Genomic DNA, 8,733 nt, shown 5'->3' with positions numbered 1-8,733 from the left:
TTTTAATATTATTTATGAAGAGGAGTAAAAAAGAATGTGATAATTAGATAAAATTGGAGATTTGTTTTTTTTAAGTTTCAAAGTTATTTTGAAGTTGCAGATGCTTAGGGCACCAAATACTCAAAATTGGTCCATGGTGTAAGCAAAGGTGGGGAGGAAGCTGCAAGGTGGTCGGAGGCGGAGGTGAGCGGAGGCGGAGGTTAGCGGAGGCGGAGGTGAGCGGAGGCGAAGGTGAGCGGAGGCGGAGGTTAGCGGAGGCGGAGGTGAGCGGAGGCGGAGGTGAGCGGAGACGGAGGTGAGCGGAGGCAGAGGTACGAACAGAGGATATTTCTCCTCTCAGTTTTGTTAACTCTTTTCTATGTTTGATAGTTTTGTTCCCCAAATGGATTAGCTTGCCTTCTACCAATCTAGTGTGTTATGTGAGGAAACTGAAATTTGGTGATATAGTGATAGTCATTGTTGAAATTTTTTGAAAGCCAGTTGCTTCTGGGATTTGTGAGTTTGGTAGTGAAACCTTAGGTTAATAGTCTGCAGCCTGAACCTTTTTCAAGCTTTCTAGTGTGCATTTGAAGCTTGTTTCTGTCCAGTTCTCTGTTATTCCCCTACATGTGTGATATGGCCGTTTGGCTCCTTTTCTGGGCTTCATTTTTTCTGTCATTACATTGAGGAGTAGAAAGGTTAAAGTTGTCTAGCTTGGGCCTTCCCAGCAATTAGAGTTTAGCCCCAATTTAATCCAGTCACAGGTTGACCACTATCTCTCCAATATTAGCTGTGTCAAATCTCCAGCTGCATCAACTTCTAGATGTGTCTATTTCCAGAAGCATCCAGTTCCAACAGTTGTAAAGAGTACTTAGTGCTCCAGTGCTCTTTTTTTGTGGCCTATAATCATGCCCTTTGTTTCCTTTGTAGCCTTCTGTAGTGGAGTCATATTATTTATAAAAAATTGTTTAAAACAAGCTTAAAACCCAATTTTCTAAGGTCTCACAAATAAAAGTTTAAATGTTGAAGTAACAGAAAAGTTGGAAATATTATGGATTAAAATGTCATTTTTTATTTTATTTAATGGCTTGTCTTAATTTCCCTATAGAAATCAATATTTGGGAAAAAATCTTAAATCAAACAGAAAAACTGAATTATCATTTAGTAATTAATCACTTTAAAATATCATTATTATATCTCTGAACAGTCTAAGCTCATTGTTGTGTCTTTAAAACGTGCAAAAGGGATAATATATACTTATTGGATCATGCTTACGTTGGCTGCAGCATGGATATGTTCCACTCATGAATTTTATTTTAATCAAAACTCATGACTACATTTCATTGTCATGCACTATGTCGGAAATATGTGGATGATGTTTATCTATATATTAGTAAGTCACGTTAAGTGAGAAAGTTAAACATTATTATATATTAAAAAAATTATATTTTGAGTTGGAAATAATGTGATTATATAAACAGTTGATGGTTCATTAATGTCAATTTTTTCTAGTATATTGTGTGATCAATGTTACGTCTTTCCTACTAAAGTGTTATACTCAGTGTATTTATCATTATAAGTTTACTTTAATCTAATTAACAATACTTTTTATATTTATATTTTACCTGTTATGATATTTCTTTTATAAAATACTATTGACTTTATAGTGTTAGAGAAATGAGTTAATATATAGCAATTAAGGGGCAGCATGTCTGGTTTGAGGAAGTTGTTGGAGTATTTATTTGATGATTTGATAATTAAGTGCCCTATCGTTCCACACTTGACCCTTCCTTGTCCTAAAGAGAAACCTTTCATAATGAACAGTAAGTGAAGATCTACGAAAATCCCACTTTTACTTGCATAGTGCATGCACGGTTTATTCCTATTCCTTTGCTCCTTTTCTGCTCACAACATGTTTATGCTTCTCTGTTTCGCTAGCGTTAAATCCTATCCCACTAACAACCATATAACTTCTTTTTATTTATAGGGCCATCAATATGACTAATTACAATGTTTCTTCAGCCTCATTCATCTTTTTTTCGAATGTTCTATTCTATAATATTCATTTCCCTGTGTTCTAAACCAAATTAATGGTTGAACTTTAAAAAATAAAAGGTGAAAGATTTTTCCCTGTGTTCTAAACTTGCCTCTACATTCATTTCCTTAGTTTGTAGTTTCTTCTTTCTTATTCTTTTGTATGATATCGGGATGAAACTGTTGGCAATATGGCTAATCAATGGTTGATTATATCTCACTTTGTATTAGTTTTCCATGATGGTGACTAAACCTTTATTATTAGGCTGAAGCTAGTTTACTTATTTAAATGATCTTTTTATTCAATATGACATTCTTCATCTCTCTTGTCTACAGGAAAAATATATATAGCAGCAGCTCTATATAAATAATAGAACCTCCTCCGAAGATCAGTCACAAAGTGAACCAACAAAGGTATGCTTCTCTTCCTGTCAACCCAATACTTTCATATTTGCATCCATTTTTTACTTTCTCCATTCAGTGTCCTGTTTTCTCTCTCCTAAAACAAGTGTATACATTAAGAATTTGTTGTAGTCAGATTGCATTAATGGAAATCCCCGAAGGTAGAAAGTGGATGTATAAAAGATTGGACAAAAACAAACATCTGACAGAGGAATTTAGAGAAGGAGTGTATGAGTTCCTACAACATGTTATTAGTCAAGAAAAGTTTCAAGAACAAGGTGAAATGTTAAGATGTCCTTGTATTAAATGTAGTTGTAAAGTTTTCAAGTATGTTGATCAAGTTGGGTGGGATCTTTATCAAGAGGGATTCATGCCTAATTATTATTGGTGGACAAATCACGGTGAAGAATTGCCACAATCCCCCCCAGTGGATGTTGCCAGTTCATGTTATGGAACTTGTGAACAAAGAGAAGAATTAGGTCGTTTCCATCAAATGATAATGGATCATGTGGGGCCCTCAAATGCACATTGCATGCAACCAGAGAGTGTTATTGGATCTGAGTACATGGAGGAAAATCCTGATCTTGAAACTCGAAATTTTTTTAACATGCTTGCTGCTGCACAAGCACCCTTGTGGGAAGGATGCGAGAATCACTCAGAATTGTCAGCTTCTTTGGAAGCTCTAAGCTTGAAATCTGATTATAATATGTCTGAAGGATGTTTCAATAGAATGGTCCAACTTATGGGGGAGACTATGCCCAAAGATCATCGAATGGTTAATAATTTTTTCCAAGCTAAGAAGTCAGTGGAAAAATTGGGTTTGAGTTGTACGAAAATTGATTGTTGTCCAAAAGGATGCATGTTGTATTATAGGGAACATTGTCATAAAAGTATAACTAATTGCTTTATTTGTGGAATGGAGCGATATAAGACAGTCACTGGGAGGGGAATTGAAAAGAAAATTGCTATTAAGAAAATGTGGTACTTTCCCATCATTCCTAGACTTAGAAGGTTATACTCTTCAATGGCAACTGCACCTCACATGAGATGGCATAGTGAGAATCAAAGGGACCCGTCTATTTTGTCTCATCCATCTGATGGAGAAGCTTGGAAGCATTTTGATAGAATGCATCCAGATTTTAGTCAAGACCCAAGAAATGTCAGATTAGGTTTATGTGCAGATGGGTTTAATCCTTTTGGTCAATATGGAAAAAGATATTCTTGTTGGCCAGTTATCCTAACCCCATACAACCTTCCGCCTTCCATGTGCATGAAGAGAGAGTTTATGTTTTTGACAATCTTAGTTCCAGGTCCTTCAAATCCAAAGCATAAGATTGATGTGTTCTTGCAACCACTTATAGATGACTTATGCACCTTGTGGGCTGAAGGGATATTGACTTATGACGTGTCACTAAGGCAAAATTTTATGATGAAAGCTGCTTTGATGTGGACAATTAATGACTTTCCAGCTTACGACATGTTATCGGGTTGGATGACTTCTGGTAGACTTTCTTGCCCTATATGCATGGAAAGAACAAAGGCTTTTTATCTTAGTCATAGCCATAAGATCATCAATTTAGGAAGAATAAAAAGGCATTCAAGAAGAAGTTTGTTGAGACTGATCCCCCTCCTCCACGTTTGTCTAGTCTTGACATTTGGAATAGGGTTGCACACTTACCAGTTTGCACTGAATTACAAGAACAACCAAATATTCCTGAATATGGTATTAAACATAATTGGAAGAAACAAAGTATATTTTGGAGGTTGCCATATTGGAAAACTCAACTTTTACGTCACAATATTGATGTTATGCACACAGAGAGAAATGTGTTTATGAATGTGTTTGACACTGTGATGGATATCAAAGGAAAAACTAAGGACACAAACAAGGCTCGATTGGATGTAGCACAAATATGCAATCGAAAAGAGCTAGAGTTGAAAGACATTGGTGGTGGGAAACTTATCAAACCAAAAGCAGCATATACATTTACGAAATCCCAAAGAGTCTTTATTTGTAAATGGGTTAAAGAACTGAAGCTTCCAGATGGATATGCTTCCAATTTGGGTAGATGTGTTGACCTTAATCAAGGCAAGTTACATGGCATGAAAAGTCATGATTGTCATGTGTTCATGCAACGTTTGCTTCCAATTGCATTTGACGCATTACCAAAATCAATCTGGAAAGTTCTTATTGAACTTAGTCTTTTCTTCAGAGAATTAAGTTCGACAACACTAAATGTTGAACACCTAAGAGTTATGGAAGAAAATATTCCTGTGTTATTGTGTAAATTGGAACAAATATTTCCACCAAGCTTCTTTGATTCCATGGAACATCTTCCAATTCATCTACCTTACGAGGCAAAAGTTGGTGGTCCAGTCCAATATCGTTGGATGTATCCATTTGAGAGGTATAAGATTACTAATCACTATTATAATATTTGTTGTTTATTTATTTAATATTTAAAATTATGTACATCCATATTCATTTTTAGGTTCTTACACTCCCTAAAAAAAAGTAAAAAATAAAGCGAGGGTGGAAGGCTCTATTTGTGAAGCTTACTTGGTGGAGGAAACATCTACATTTGCCTCATTTTATTATCCTGATCATGTTGAAACAAGAAGGACTAGGATCCCTCGTAATCTTGAAGTAGGCGAGGGTTCTTCACGTGCTCCTCCTATTTCAATTTTCAATTATCCAGGAAGAGAAATCGGAAAATGCATGACATATTATCTAAATCAAAAAGACTTTGATGCTGCCCAATTGTATGTTCTTCAAAACTGTGAAGAGGTTCAACCATACTTTGAGTAAGACAATGTTCACTCATTTGAAAAGAAAGTTAATTATGTTGCATGAGGTTTGAATAATCAATTTCTTTGTTGCAGTATTTATGTTGAATATTTAAGAGAGATTAGTCCTACTGCTTCAGAAGCTCAAATTGGCCAATACATTTCATCCTATTTTGCTACATGGTTCAAACAATATGTATGTTTTAAATTTGCCTTTTATACAAATTTTACTTTTAGATAAACATTGTGTAATTTATAATCTTTTGTTTAGGTTCTAAATCCAGAAAATAATATTGAAGATCCATTATTGGTTAACTTAGCATGGGGTCCTAAGAGAAAAGTTCAATCATGGTCTATCTATGTTATCAATGGATACAAATTTCACACTGTTCTTTGGAGTGAAGGCATGAATTCCACTAACTATGGTGTTTATGTACGAGGAACCAATGGTCAATCAGAGTCAGATTTTTATGGAATATTGTCTAATATTATTCAATTGGAGTATATTGGCTTTCCAATAATGAATGTAGTTCTCTTCCAGTGTGAATGGTTTGATAATACTCCTAATATAGGAACCAAAGTAGATAAGAACTATGGGATCGTTCAAGTAAAAGAATCACGGAGATATAATAAAGCATATGATCCATTCATATTTGCCCAACAGGCAGAGCAAGTTTATTACACCAAATATCCAGAGGGACATCAAGGTTGGTTGGGAGTAATTAAAACAAAAGCTCGTATTAGAATCATTGATAACACAGTAAGTGAGGTTGAGCATGACACTCCATACCAAGATGATGAGCTTCTACAACTTGAAGTAGTGCTACATGTTGATCCAGAATTCATTCATGATTCTCTTGCTGATGTTGATGGGGGGGGAGAAGAAGTAGATATACAATTACTAAATGAAACAAACATAGATGAACAATACGAGGAGGAATATATTTCAAGTGAGGATAACATTGAGAGTGATTTCAGTGACACAGATACCTCTTCGGTAATTCATGCATTAAAATTGATTGTATACCTTGTCCAAATTATGTTTAACATTAATTTTATTGTGGTTTCCCATAATTGTAGTGAATAACAGGGAAGATGACTGACATATTTGGTTGACATATTTGGTTGTAGAAAACACAATCAGGTTTGAGTCTTTTGATCATGATTACTTTATTTGTTTATTCAAAATTGATTGATCCACTTTGATTATTGTATTAATTACATCTTATATATGTAATATTTTTTACTTGCAGATGACACCAAGGGGTAGAGGTGGTGGTCGTAGACCACCTAATCGTGGTGGTCGAGGTGTTCGTGTTGATGATATATCTTTACCCAATACCAACATTCCCCCTTCGTTTGTTCTACCAACAACTATGGAGTCTACACATCCTATTTATGAAGGAGCTGCCCCACTTCCTACACTTCACGGACAAGATATTGAACATCATGTAGGAGAATCAAATCCTACTACCTTTTCTACAGAGCCAACTATGAATCAACCTTCACCGATACAAGACTCTCTTACACCTGACAATGAGTCTGGCAATGTAGTTGATCAAAGACCCTGGCTTCATGCAGAAAGAGGAGAGTAAGTATATTTTAATCTAATTGTAATTCGTAAATATGATCTAATTTTCATATATCATTTTGACAATATATTTTAAACATAGTTTTTCACCTGCAAATGGACCTTCCAATGTAATCTCACGAATCATCAAGCAAAAATATGATGAACCCAGTCCCACTTGGAAGAAGGTTCGTCTTGAGCTTAGAGATAGATGGTTTGGAGAGTTCAAGGTAATTTGAGTTATGATTACATTTAAAATGATATTTTATTTTTCTACAATGTTTTTTTTCTAATTTATTTTACATGCAGAAAGAGTATAGGTGGGATATGGAACAAGACCAACTCATTAGATCCATTTTTGATACAAAAGCCTCCCGTATCTTTAAAAATGCTATGAGTAAAGTTAGGCATGGTCAAGATAAGGGGACCTGGATTCCACAACTTGTTCGAGCAACCTTGGACCAGCATTGGAGTTCTACAGAATTCCAGAACAAGAGTGCTATTGCCAAGGCGAATCGGGCTGTTGAGAAGGGAGCCTCAGCCTACTGTGGTGGTTCCATATCTACCGCAGCTCACTTTGAGAAAATGGTAATATTATTATATTTCTTCTCTTTCTATATTTAATTTAAATACAATCTATGATATCTTTTTTATTGAATTTATGTAGACTAAAGAGCTTGAACGACAACCAACTGCTTGGGAGGTTGTAGAAAGAACAAAGAAATTGAAGACTGGACAATGGGTCAATGACAAGACTCGCGACCTTGCGGTATGTTTAAAATTTGTTATGGTTTAATTTTTACTATATGTTTTCTTCGCAATAATCAATTTGACTTCATTTTCAGGAGAAATATAAGAAACGTCGAGAAGAAGCCCAACAACAGCAAATGCTTGAAAGCGCATCTTCGCAAAACTCTCATGTTGCCTCTATTGATGACAATGAAATATACATCGATGTTGTTGGAAGTGGAAATAAAAAAGGGAATGTCTATGGTCTTGGTGTATTGAGCAAAAGGTTTAATAGTTCAACAAGTGCTCACTCTGCTGCAAGTCAAGCTCCAGTAGTCCATCAAATAGAAGAAATGCGTTAGATTATTCAAAAGCTAAATGATGAACTTATGACAAAACGTGTCAAGGAGCGGACACTTGAAGAAAAGATGGAGCTATTGATGAAAACTCATGAAGAGCAAAGTGAACGCATGCGCAAACAAGATGAGAAGATGCAACTCATCCTACAACACATTCAAATGAATAATCCCGCATCAGGCTCTTCAGATCCTACTACCAGTGGACATCATAAAGGAGACCAGAGTAGAGATAACAATTCAGAAGAAGATTAGTTATATGTTGAATTATATCATAGATTTGACTCTTTTAACTAGTTTTCAACAGTTTTAGTTGTGTAGTATGATTTACCTTTAATTTGAGCACTACTTCTTCTTAAACTATGTATTTGAAGTTCATTACAATTTAGTTTGATTGAATTTTGAGTATCTCTATATGCAGGTCTGAATATTTTTATAAAATGGTCAAAATCCCATTTTAAATAGGTATTAATAATACAAATAAAAATAGCCACCGAAAATTGATTTGGTGGCTATTTAGCCACCGAAATCAAATCTGTCGCTGTAGAAGTCTCCATTTAGCCACCAAAATAGTCACCAAAAGATTTCTTTTTAGCAACCGAAAATGGTGGTCGCTATCACCTTCTAATTCAGCCACCGATTTAGCCACCGAAATTTGGGTAGCTAATTTGGGTTTTGAATTTCTGTGACCAAATTTTCTGCGACCGATTTAGTCACCGAAATTTCGGTTGCTAATTTGGTTTTCAAATTTTGGTGACTAAATTTATCTGCGACAAATTTGGCAACCGAATTTTTGGTGGCTAATTTAGTTTCTAAATTTTGGTGACCAAATTTCCTGCGACCGATATAGCCACCGAAATGTCGGTTGCAAATTAG

General features: G+C 35.2%; 2 pseudogenes across 2 annotated transcripts; both read left to right on the top strand.

The window, feature by feature from the left end:
* The first annotated feature begins 256 nt into the window (after positions 1-256).
* On the top strand, positions 257-6,465 carry LOC137837490 (uncharacterized; annotated as a pseudogene). Its single transcript, XR_016520278.1, has 8 exons — positions 257-311; positions 2,350-2,427; positions 2,548-4,823; positions 4,908-5,220; positions 5,299-5,398; positions 5,474-6,199; positions 6,283-6,346; positions 6,456-6,465. The product of XR_016520278.1 is annotated as an uncharacterized LOC137837490 (transcript).
* Positions 6,466-6,590: 125 nt separating this feature from the next.
* LOC137837489 (uncharacterized) lies at positions 6,591-8,267 on the top strand (annotated as a pseudogene). Its single transcript, XR_016520279.1, has 5 exons — positions 6,591-6,793; positions 6,876-7,002; positions 7,082-7,360; positions 7,440-7,541; positions 7,618-8,267. The product of XR_016520279.1 is annotated as an uncharacterized LOC137837489 (transcript).
* The last annotated feature ends 466 nt before the right edge of the window (positions 8,268-8,733 follow it).

This window comes from Phaseolus vulgaris, chromosome 4, assembly GCF_051622355.1.
Source record: "Phaseolus vulgaris cultivar YP4 chromosome 4, ASM5162235v1, whole genome shotgun sequence".
NCBI lineage: Eukaryota > Viridiplantae > Streptophyta > Magnoliopsida > Fabales > Fabaceae > Phaseolus > Phaseolus vulgaris.
This window is presented reverse-complemented; position numbering and strand designations above follow the sequence as displayed.